Source organism: Sciurus carolinensis, chromosome X (assembly GCF_902686445.1).
Source record: "Sciurus carolinensis chromosome X, mSciCar1.2, whole genome shotgun sequence".
NCBI classification, from domain to species: domain Eukaryota; kingdom Metazoa; phylum Chordata; class Mammalia; order Rodentia; family Sciuridae; genus Sciurus; species Sciurus carolinensis.
The window spans coordinates 40102992-40115770 of NC_062232.1; the positions used below are offsets into that span (position 1 = coordinate 40102992).

At 41.2% G+C, this 12779-nt stretch overlaps 1 long non-coding RNA gene across 1 annotated transcript; it reads left to right on the forward strand.

Annotated features, from left to right (window-relative positions):
* The first annotated feature begins 911 nt into the window (after positions 1-911).
* Positions 912-9701, forward strand: LOC124971987 (uncharacterized). The gene is made up of 3 exons (XR_007106420.1): positions 912-961; positions 1144-1317; positions 9083-9701. It is a non-coding gene; the product is annotated as an uncharacterized LOC124971987 (long non-coding RNA).
* Positions 9702-12779: the final 3078 nt, after the last annotated feature.

Consider the following 12779-nt stretch of genomic DNA (forward strand, 5'->3'; position numbering starts at 1 on the left):
AATCTGCAGGCTGTGTGACTCATGGGGTTCCATTTCCCAGTCTGTTATTTCAAATATACCTATACCACAGCCAGTGTATGTTTCATAGCATGGAAATCCATCTGTGTAACCCAGGGGAACTCACAAAGGAAAGAAGAAATGGATAGATATTCTTTAATTTCTGTTGCTGATAATTGCATAAATGTAGGTAAGTTCAAATGTTGTTTTTTAAACCTTAAGGTGAGGGCTGGGGCAAAGCTCAACTGTAGAGTACTCTTAGCATGAGTGAAGCCCCAGATTTGATATCTAGCACTATAGAACAAAAAGGCCTAAAGGTAGGCTGGGAATGTAACTCAGTGGAAGAGCGCTTACCTAGCATGTACAAAACCCTTAGTTTAATCTTTAGCACTTCAAAAACAAAACAAAACCCTAAAGGTAACCATACATTGAATTAAAAGCAAAGATAGAAGCTGGAAGTTGGTGGCTCACACCTGCAATCCCAGCTACTTGGAAGGCTGAGGCAGGAGGAAACTTGAGGTTAGCCTAGGCCACTTAGCAAGATCTGTCTCAAAATAAAATAAAAAGGGCTTGGAACGTAGCTCAGTGGTAGAGTGCTTACCTAGGATATCTGTGACTCTGGGTTTACTCCCCAAAACCATGAAAAACACACACAAACAGGGGCAGAACTTCCAAATCACTTGAAAAGGAATGAGAAATAATTCCATAACAAAAGGTGAAATAGTAAGGAAGCATCAAGGAAGTATTTAAAATACTGAAAACATCAAACAAGACATAATTTAAATCCTGACAATAATTTTTTTGTGTGTGTTTGGTACTGGGTACTTGATGATTTACCACTAAGCTACATCCCCAGCCCATTCTATTTTATTTTTATTTTGAAACAGGGTCTTACTGAGTTACCAAGGCTGGCCTCTTACTTGCAATCCTCCTGCCTCAGCCTCCCAAGGAGCTAGGATTACAGGTGCGTGCCACTGCCCTGGCCCAAAAGTATTCGGAAGAAAAGCCAGTCCTGGGTTTTCTTGTTCTATCTTACTTGCCTGGTTGTGCTGGGCTCAGCTTTAGAGAAGGAAAAGTTTATTTTGTGGCTCATGGTTTCAAAGGTCTTAGTCCATAGACAACTGACTCCATTCTTTGGGACCCAAGGTGAGGCTGAACATCATGTTGCAAGACTGTGGCAGAGGAAAGCAGCTGGGAACATGGCACCAGGAAACAGAGAAGGAAATTTGGGCTCAGCTTTATAGCACACAGTGCCAGAGACATTCCCTATGATCAATTCCTGCACCTTTATTTCATGCTACACCCCTCCAATTTTCTCAGGTAAGCTTTATTGACTCAACTACTTTTATATATACATTCAGCTGAGAAGCAAGATGGCCATTCCACTACTCTGCTTCCCCCAAACTGGTGTCGTTCTTGGTGAATGCAATGTTAGGTTCAATCTTTTACTGGGACATTTTATGGGGACTTTGCTGGACAACCAATGTCATTGGATTGATTTTCTGGAAGCAGAATTCGAGATGGAGTTTGGAATACAACATATTTATTAGGGATCAATTCCTACAAAGGGAAACAGAAGGAGGCTGGATTGGACAGAGGGAAAGCTCAAGGGCTATATGGGCCACACAAAGACTTGGCCAACCCAGTAGAGATCTTTGGAGCAGGGATGACCCAGCAGAATGCCCCCTGTTTGAAGGAGACTATATCCCCAGGAAGGGCACAGTCATGGAGGGGTGGAGGGCTTGGCTCTCTGCAGCTGGGGAAGGCCTTGATGGCACTGACAGCTGGAGGCTGCCTGCCTGTTATATTCACTCCCTGAAAGGAGGTCTGGGTAGTGTATGTCCTTCTCTATCACTGCCAAGAAAGGCTTGGGGAGAGGGGATGTGAAAAGAAATAGGTAGCCACTGGGTACTTAATGGGGACCCAGGTAAAATCTCAGTTTTCCCATTACTACACCACATGTTCCTGGATTAGTCACTTCACTACTCTATACCTCAGTGTCCTTGAGACCATTTTGAGGGCTGGGAAATAATTCATTCATTTTTCTGATATATATTGACTGAGTTGCTACGTGTACCAGATATAAGAATGGGCAAAATAGATAAGACTACTGCCGGCAGGGAGTCAATATTCCCAATGACCTTCTAAAATCTACCTAGTGACACAGACTGAGAGTAGCATTCACTCCTGGCCTTGCTTGTCGTGAATGTGACACATAGTGAACACCTTGTCCTCAATACATACACAGATAGATGACAACTTGGTAGTGAGGTAAATAATCACTGGGATCCACATGATACCAACGAGGGAGCCACTGTGGGTTCTTGAACAGGAGTACAGAAATGAATGTGGAGATTTAGAAGGGCTATACTAGTGGCAGTCAAAAGAAAAAGAAATTTGTACTGGATATCTCCCTGCTCCTCACATAGGTCAAACAAGATCAAATAAACAGTTAAGACCTGGCTATTCTGTCTGTCTACCCCTCTGTAATATTTTTATTTTTGTTGTGATTATAGGCAAGTTTTTTTTGGACTGGGGATTAAATCTGGGATGCTTAACCACTGAGCCACATCCCCAGACTTCTTTCATATTTTATTTAGAGACAGGGTCTCACTGAGTTGCTTAGGGCCTCGCTGTTGCTGAGGCTGGCTTTGAACTCTTGACCCTCCTGTCTCAGCCTCCCAAGCTGCTCCGATTACAGGTGTGCACCACCACACCCAGTCATTTTTCTATCTTTGGAGGGTGTCTACAAATTATTTTGTAATGATTATCAAATGAAAGGATCTCTTTATGATTATTAATAAAGATTAATAAGCACTGTGGAGTATGGTGGTACAGTCCTGTAATCCCAGCTACTCAGGAGGCTAAGGCAGGAGGATTGCAATCTTAGGGTCAGCCTGGGCAACATAGAGACCATGTCTCAAAATAAAATAAAAAAGATTGAACTGGGGACATAGCTCAGTTGGTAGAGTGCCTGCCTTGCAAGCACAGGGCCCTGGGTTCAATCCCCAGCACCACATAAATAAATAAATAAATAAATAAATAAATAAATAAATAAGGTTGAGGATGTAGCTCAGTGGTAGAGCCCCCTGAATTCAATCTCCAATACTCTGCCCCCCAAAAATACCTTGCAAATAATAGGACTACAGGTGCATGCTACCACACCTGGCTTAGTTGGGAATTCCTATGAAATTAGCTCTGACTGTATGTGCCCCTAACATCTGTTCTTAAGGAAAGTGTCAGTCCATTCTAGAATATGAAAAAGAACAATGAAGGATAAAGCTTTGAGAAGTGAATTTTATTTGCCTTGGTTTATGATGCCCAAGGCTTGGGGGAGCTTATACAATGTGTTCACATCTTAGAGAGGTTTACTGATTTTTAATGGACCTATTTGTTTATCTTCTTGGTTTACTGTTATTGTCTTTGCTTAAATCATGAATGGTTAGTTGGACACAGTGGTGTATGCCTGTAAACCAGCAGCTTGGGAAGCTGAGGCAGGAGGATCACAAGTTCAAGGTCAGCCTCATTAACTTAACAAGGCACTCAGCAACTTCGTGTCACCCTGTCTCAAAATAGAAAATAAAAAAGGATACGTAGCTCAGTGGTAAGGCACCCCTAGGTTAAATCCCCAGTGCCAAAAAATAAATTAAATTAAATTAAAAATTTAAAAAGGGCTGAGGATGTAGCTCCATGGCAAACCACCCCTGGGTTCAATCCCCAGTACCCCACCCACATAAAAAGAATAAAAACATGAATGGTTATTACTTACTTTCTGTTTAATCTGCCTAGACAGCAAAGGCTCTGTGTCTTATTGGGTTAGTTTTTTTGTGCTTTGTTGTCATTATTTTTGGTGTTGTGGATGAAACCCAGGGCCTCATACATGCTAAGCATGTACCCTACCATTTAGCTATACCTCAGCCCCCATTTTGTGCTTTATAATGCCCTTAATTTTGGAGAAAAAAATAGGAAGAACACAATTTGCTCAATTAAGTTTTTTTAGAATTGTTGCTTTTTCTTTTGTTTTCTTTGTGTGTGTGTGTGTGTGTGTGTGTGTGTGTGTGTGTGTGTGATGTGTGTGTGTATGTGTGCATCCACACATGCATGCATGCTATGGATGAAACCCAAGGCTTTGCACATGCTAGGCAAGTACTCTACAGCCACACCCCCAGTCCCAATCATGTTACTTTCTATGTTTATTTTTTTATTTTTAAAATTATTTATATATATTTTAGTTGTTGATGGACCTTTATTTTTATTCATTTATTCATATGTGGTGCTAAGAATTGAAACCAGTGCCTCATACATGCTAGGCAAGCGCTCTACCACTGAGCCACAACCCCAGCCCCTCTATGTTTATTTTGATATGTTTTATTGACATTTGATTAAATATTATACCTGTTTTGTTTGGTTTTTGTGGTGCTGGGGATTGAACCCAGGGCGTTTTGCATGCAAGGCATGCTCTCTACCAACTGAGCTATATTCCCAGCCCTCAGATACCTGTTTTAATGAAGTGTCCAAATCTCCTGGGATGAAGTTTTTGATTTTTGCCTTATCCAAATCACATATAAATATAGAGAAAAATTAAATTAGATTGAAGTTTAAAGATCTCTTCTGTACCTAGAACTCTGAGATTTCACCAGGACACCTAGAAAATCATGCTAGATAAGTGTTCTGCCACTGACCTACACCCCAGCCCAATTGATATTTTTGGCATATTTTGTGTACTATGTCTCAGGGTTATTATATATTATATATCAGGATTTTTCCAATATAAAAGTTTCGTTTATCCATTTTTATAAATCAGAGGTGGCATTCACTGTCTTCTTTAAAAATAAACTTGATCATTATCCTTTGAGACATTTTGTCTTAAAAAATTTTTTTTAATCACTTAAAACCAGAAACATCATTATCTTACTCTTTCTTTTGATCTGGAATCTAGGTGCAGCTTTGGCTCAGGGTCTCTCACCAGGTTGCATCCGGGGCTGCAATCCATTAAAGGCTTGACTGGAGCTGGAGGGTTCTGCCTCCAAGAAGGCCTATTCACATGACATGTGGTTGGTGTTGATTGTTGGCAGGAACACTTCAGTTCTCCATGTGGCTCTCAGCCTCTAGGGACAACCGAGTAGGGTTATTCAGAAGCCATCATGGTGTTTATGACTAAAGAGGACTAGAGTCAGATTAAACTGAATCCATACAATATCCCATCATTTCTGCCATAGTCTGTTTGTTAGAAACAAGTCATTAAATCCAGTCCACACTCAGAAGAAGGGGATTATGCAAGGGTACACATACCAGGAGATGGGGATCAACAGGGACCATCTTAGAAGCTGCATACCATACTGCGTGTAAAGTGTGCGGGGCCCCAAACAAATATTTCTTGCAGGGCCTCCATCCACATAAGCAATTAGAATAAAAATACACTATAATATCATAGGTTCATGTTAGATATTATGATTTATTGATGACAATTTAGATGAAGGTATAGAGAAGAAGTATTTATGTTTATCATCCACTCTATCCACATGAGGAGCCTGCACAGTCTCCAAGCTCCATCTCTCCCTGTTCAGGTCCAGAAAAACCATTTTCCATGTCCTTTTTTTCTTTTCTCTCTTCCTTCTCCTCCTTTTGTTAAGGGGTGCAACTTAAGAACAGACTGATCACCACCGAGAAGTCCAAATTTGAGAGTCTTTATTAAGCTGGCCAGCTGACTGTCTCACACAATGCCCCAAAAATGGGAGAACAGCCCCAACCATAGGATTGTAGGGGTTCTTATACCAAAAATCACATTAATCATAAGTGTCTGTTGCTATGATTCAAAATTACAAACTAACATCATGAGATCATCGACAGAGGGGGAAGTGGGTCAGAATGACCCTTACCTAGGTACAAACTAAAGAATGGTTGCTAATATCCACACAATTACTGTTTACATGGTACATTGTTTAGGAGCAATAGGAATCAAAAGAGAGCAATTCTTTACTACATAGGAGTTGCCATTGTATATTATTAAACATGTCACACCAAGTAACTGATGATGGGCACAGAGGCAGGGTGTTCCCATGGAAGAAGCTTATTTCCTACATAACGTGGAGTCTCAGAGCAAAATGGAGTCTGTTTAGTCATTTCCCTTAGAGTCTGGCCTATAGCATTCTCATGGAGTCAGATCTGTCAGCCCATCACACTTTTCCTTCTCCTTCTCCTTCTCATTCTTTGTGTGTGTGTGGTACAGGGAACCCAGGGACTCACACATACTAGGCAAGTGCTCTACCACTGAGCTCTATATCCCAGCCCTTTTTATTATTTTTTAAATTTTGAGACAGGGTCTCACTGAGTTGCCCAGGATGGCCTCAAATGTGTGAACCTCCCCCCTCAGTCTCCAAGTAGCTGGGATTACAGGTGTGAACCACTAAGTTCAACTCCATGTTCTTTATTTATGTTCTTTATTGTCAAATATGCTATTCCTGGCTAACTTCATATCTCCTATCACAAGAAGGTAGTAACACTGTTGCTTCTCATAATGTTTGTATTGGAGAAATATAAATCTTGTCTCTGTAGATTCAAATATGGTTTATTCAAATTATTTTTACTTTTTTTGAGGTACTGGAAATTGAACCCAGAACCTTGTACATGATAAGCAAGCACTTTACCACTGAGCTACATCCCCAACCCCCTCAGATTATTTCCTGCTCATTACATTATTATGCATGACTCATCATCCATTGGGTTGGCCACTGGTGACTCATAATGTGTTAATAAAGACCACGGAAGCTTCGGAGTATGGAGAAAAATATGAACAGTAATTCATTCTCTGGTTGTGTTAAATTTGCCATCTGAAATTTTATAACAAAATGGTTGAACAACACATCTTCTAACCGTGGCTTCTCTTGAACTCTTTAAACAGTAATTGCTACATTCCTAGAATGAAATCTCTTTCAAGATTGACCATTCCACTGCCTTACACACAGCACCACCAGTGGGAAGGATTGGCAAGGGGCCCATCCCCACTCTGTACAAAGAATATTCATTTCTCATCTGGCATGACTTCAGCCTGACCTGGGTAATCCCAATATCATTACACTGATGGGAGCTGAGAGGACATTGGTTCTAAGGAGTTATGGAACAATAGTTTTGAAAGTTGTTGAAGAACATAGGTGTGGCTCAGAGGACTGCCCAACAGCATGTGTGGAACCTCTGGAGGAAATGACTGTCCTGGATGCCAGTGACAGAGACACACAGGAAAAAGGCATCTGCCAATACCCCTAACACCTTGGGATGCTGTACACTAGAGCTGGCTCCTCAATTGGAATGCTGATGGGTGATAGCTGATACATGGGCCTATACATGCAACTCAAGTTCAAGTGTTTGCAGTGATTGTTGGTAGCCTAGAGTCTTGAACTTGTCCTGTAAATGACTTAAATAAGAGCCACCCAAAATCAGCATGTCAGCACCATTATGAGGCCCAGTCTCATGGGATGTGTGAAATAAATGCCACACCAGCCAGTGGGAATGATCCACTTGCCAGGTCACTCACCCAATACTGGCCATGGAGCTTGGGAAAACCTAATAAGTATAAATAACAGAGATCCCAAGGCTTGCATCTGACCCCACACATAGGGTAAAGGGCAAGACCACCTCCAGAAAGAATAAATGGGGCTCAGGGACAAATGGGTCCCAGTTCAGATTCAGGGCATCTTACTCAAGTGGTACTTGTAGCTCCAGTCAGTCAGTTACCAAAGGGGGTTTTAGACCATTTTGAGAAAAATACTCCAAAGTATGTGTTCTTCTGAGGTTTAGGACCTAGAGCAGAGGTTCAATTTTAACTGCCATGCCTTATGTATAAAACCTACTGGGAGGCTGGAGATATAACTCAGTTGGTAGAGTGCTTACCTTGCAAGCACAAGGCCCTGGGTTCAATCCCCAGCACCGCAAAAAAAAAAAAAAAAAGAAAAGAAAAAACATACTGGGGAGCTGGCAAGGATGTTTACCTTACTGGTAAAGCATTTACCTAGTATGTGCAAGGCCCTGGGTTCCATCACAACACTAAAAAATAAAAACCCAACCAATTCAGTTCCCTATCATCGTTCATGAAAGTTAACCTGTAATGTATTAGTGTGATGTTTTTATAATACACTTACAAATTCTTTGATATTCCTTTATGTTAGTCAACTTTCCATAACTACAACAAAATACCTGAGGTAATTAGCTTTTCAACTGAAAAGGTTTATTCTGACCCACAGTTTGGAGATTTTAGTCTATGATTGATTGGTTCTGTTCCTTCTGGGCCTGTGGCAGCAGTCTGTGACAAAACCATTCACCTCATGGCTGGGACCAGGGAGACACACACACACACACACACACACACACACACAGAGAGAGAGAGAGAGAGAGAGAGAGAGAGAGAGAGGGAGAGATAAAAGAGAAGGAAGTTGCAGGGTCCCACTACCCTTCAAGGGCATGCCTCTAATAACCGAAAGACCTCCCCATAGACACCCCTCTTTTTTGGGTACTGGGGGTTAAACCCAGGGATACTCTATCACTGAGCTACATTCCCCAGCCCTTTTTTATTTTTTATTTGGGACCAGGTCTCACTAAGTTGCTGAGGGGCTTGCAAAGTTGCTTAGGCTGATCTTGAACTTGTGATTCTCCTGCCTCAGCCTCCTGAGTTGCTTGGATTATAGGTGTGTGCCATGGTGTCTGGATTAGGTTCCACCCACCCCACCCACACTTCAAGTTTCTACCACCTTCCAAAAGCACCAAGCTAAGGACCAAGTTTAACACATGAAACTTTGGGGGACCTTCCAGATGCAAACTACAGCATCCTTCATTCATAAGATGATGCTTCAGGGGCTGGGGAGATAGCTCAGTTGGTAGAGTGCTTGCCTTGCAAGCACAAGGCCCTGGGTTCAATCCCCAGCACCACAAAAAAAAATAAATAAATAAGATGATGCTTCATTTCTCTCCCCTTGAGAGTGAGCTAGACTTAGTAACTCAATTCTTACAACTAGAATTTCACAAAGAAACAATGTGCAAACTTATACAACTACTTGATAAAAAGCATTGTTGTTTCTTTCTTGCTCCTTCTCAGATCACCCACCCTGGGAGATGCCAGATGCAGTGTTTTGAGGATACTTCAGGCAGCCCTATGGATAGGTCCAGGTGGTGATGAACCCAAGCTTCCTGTCAGTAGTCATGTTGGCAGATCCTCCTGCCCGAATAAGCCTTCAGATGAGTCCACAGTCCCAGCCACATCCTGACTGCCAACCTCTTGAAGAACCAGCACCAGAAACAGCCAGATAAGGCACTCATGGCCCTCAGAAAATGTGCCAGAGATTTTCAATCACTGAGTTTGGGAATCATTTGTTGTATAGCAATAGATAACTGGTACAAACACTAGTGGTTAAAATCATTCAATAAAACTTTATAAATTCAGGTGCCATAGAATAGCCAGTAGAGAGGGGGATATATTTGGTTTTCTGCAGTGGAAAGATCTTAATATTTAAGTTTGTGAACAGCCATTATTTGTACAGTAGTCCCCCTTATCTATGGAGGATATGTTCCAAGATCCCCACTGGATGCCTAAAACCTCAATAGTGAGAACTCTGTAGATACTATTCTTTGGACTATGTATATGTACTTGCGATAAAGTTCAACTTAGGAATTAGGTTAGTAAGAGATGAACAATAATGAATAATAAAACAATTCAATATGTGATAGTTGTTTAAAACTTATGAATTATTTATTGTTGGAATCTTCCACTTAATATTTTCAGACCGTGGTTGATCATGGGTAACTGGAACCACAAAAAGTGAAAATGCAAATAAAGGGGACAACTGTACATTCTAAATTTGCTAATCACAAGGGTATCTTTTTTTTTTGTATATACTGGGGATTGAACCCAGAGGCATTTTATCCCTGAGCCACATCCTCTTCAGTCCTTTTTACTTTTTAATTTTGAGACAGGCTCTCACTGAATTGCTTAAGGCCTCGCCTAATTGCTGAGGCTGATCTTAAACATATGATCCTCCTGCCTCAGCCTCCCCAGTCACTGGGATTACAGGTATGCACCACCATATCTTGCTAAGTGTGTATCATTTTAAAGACGCCTAATTGCTACTAGATAATTCTTATTAGCCATGAGATACTGGATATAGTTAAAAATATAAAATTGTATTTAACTGAGTGTGGTGGCACATGCCTGTAATCCCAGCGACTTGGGAGACTGAGGCAGGAGGATTGCAAGTTCAAGGTCAGCCTCAGCAATTTAGTGAGACCCTAGCAAATTTTTGGCCCTCTCTCAAAATAAAAAATAAAAATGGCTGGGAATGTGGCTCAGTGGTTAAGCACCCCTGGTCTTAATCCCCAGTACCAAAAAAAAAAAAAAAAAAAAAAAAACCTGCATTTAAAAATTATAAGTAAAATATTATAATGAAGTTTGCAAACAAGTTATACTTGCTATTCTTCCAGCTAATCTGGTTAAGTGTCTATTGGTACACAGACTGCTTCCCATTGACACACTAAAAGCCTGAGCAAGCAAGCATTTACTGAGATCCTACACAGTGTCAGGCCCTGGAGACACAATGCTGACTAAGATAGGACCCTGCCCTGAAGGAGCTGGCAGAAATACTGGCAATGAAGTGATTCATGGAGGGGCTTTGAAAATGAGTTGCATGGTACTATGTAGAAAAGACTCAGTGTTGGGGTTCCCCAGGACCATACTTAGATTTGATGATTCACTATCAGGACTCAGGACTAAGCATATAGTGATACTCACAGCTATATTTTTTTGTTTGTTTGTTAAGATTGAACCCAGGGGGGCTGGGGAGATAGCTCAGCTGGTAGAGTGCTTGCCTCGCAATCACAAGGCTCTGAGTTCGATCCCCAGTACCGCAAAAAAAAAAAAAAAAAAAAAAAAGATTGAACCCAGGGGCATTCTACCCAGTCCTTTTTATTTTTATTTTTATTTTTTTATTTTAACATGGGGTCTCACTAAGTTTCCAAGACTGGCCTTGAACTTGAGATACTCCTGCCTTCAACCTTCTGAGTCACTTGGATTACAGGCATGCACCACTGTATATGGCTGATAGCTGCCTTTTTGTTGTATCCTGACATAACCTTTGCTTTGTCTGTGCAAGGGTAGGGAGAGACCTCTCTGCTATCTCTTCCTCTTCTTATAAGGACACCAGTCCTATGCACTTAGAGTCCCACCCTTATGATCTCATTTAATCCTAGTTACTTCCTTAAAAGCCCTGTCTCCAAATCTAGTTACACAGGAAATTAGGGCTTCAACATATGAATTGTGGGAGACGAAATTCAGTCCATAACACCACCAAGGGCTAATCTTTGCAAGTAGGTCTTTCTAAGAATAGCAGTCTTGGGCCTGCTATTGTAATGTTTTCCTGCACAGTCTCTAATAACAGATTCTGGAAGCCTTGAAATGGTTGCCAAGTACATTTCAGCCTGGGAGAAAGGAGGCCCCATTGGGTTCTTTGTGATCTACATTACAATGGCTCTTCCCTGTGGATTGAGAACCTTCCTGAGCTGGGGGTACAGCTGTGACAGAGCACTTGCCTAGCATGCAGAAGACCCTGTGTTTCATCCCCAGAACCAAAGTAGAAAACAGAGAAAAATAAACTGATCTAGGCATGGTGGTGCATGCATTTAGTTCCAGCATTCCCAGCAATCTGGACACTGCGGTGGTTGGGTCTCTTGAGGTGAGGAGTTCAAGACCATCCTGGGTAACAGAGTGAGATCCCATCTCAAAAAACAATCAGGATCAAGTATGGTGGTGCATGCCTGTGATCCCAGTGACTCAGGAGGCTGAGGCATGAGGATTGCAAGTTGGAGGCCAAACTCAGTAACTTAGTGAAACCCTATGCAACTTAGTGAGACCATATAGCAAATAAAAAAGATAAAAAGGGCTCGGGATGTGACTCAATGGTTAAGTGCCCCTGGGATCAATCCCTGGTACCCAAACAAACGAACTAAAAAACAACAATAACAAAACTCCATAAAAATTCAAGCAAGATTTTGCCAGTAATTGCTGACCAAACATGAATTGTGGGCAAACGACCTGGGGTTCTATGTCATTTCTGAGAGAACAGCAAAGAACTTCTTGAGTCAGAAGCAAACAGATGTGTTCAAAATACTTTCCACATTATTCATGCTTTTTTTTTTTTGGCAGTACTGGGAATTGAATCCAGGGCTTTGCACTTGTGAGGCAAGCACTCTACCAACTGAGCTATATCCTAGTCCTCTACACTATTCATGAATCCTCATAACCACTCATGAAGTAGGTAAAATACTAATATACCTGTTTTACAGATAAAGAACCTGAGGTACAGAGAGCTTTAGTAACATGTCCAGAGTCACACAATGAATAAATAGCAAAAATGGAATTTGAACCTTGCTGGGTTCATACCAATCAACTTATCCCATCTTTAATCAGTGGAATCATCACCACATTGGCTTCTGGATCTTTCTTCATGTCTTCTGGAATTGCTACTAAGAGGAATTCTTTTCTAATGTTGCAGGCACCTCTTATTTGACCCTGACTTGAAACTTTCTCATAGATTCCTTTTTTTTTTTTTTTGGTATTGAGGATTGAAGTCAGGGGTGCTTAACCACTGAGCCACATCCCCAGCTCTTCATTTATTATTATTATTATTATTATTATTATTATTATTATTTTAATTTGAGACAGGTTCTCCCTCAGTTACCTAGGGCCTCTCTAAGTTGTTGAGACTGGCTTTGAACTCAAGAACCTCCAGCCTCAGCCTCCCCAG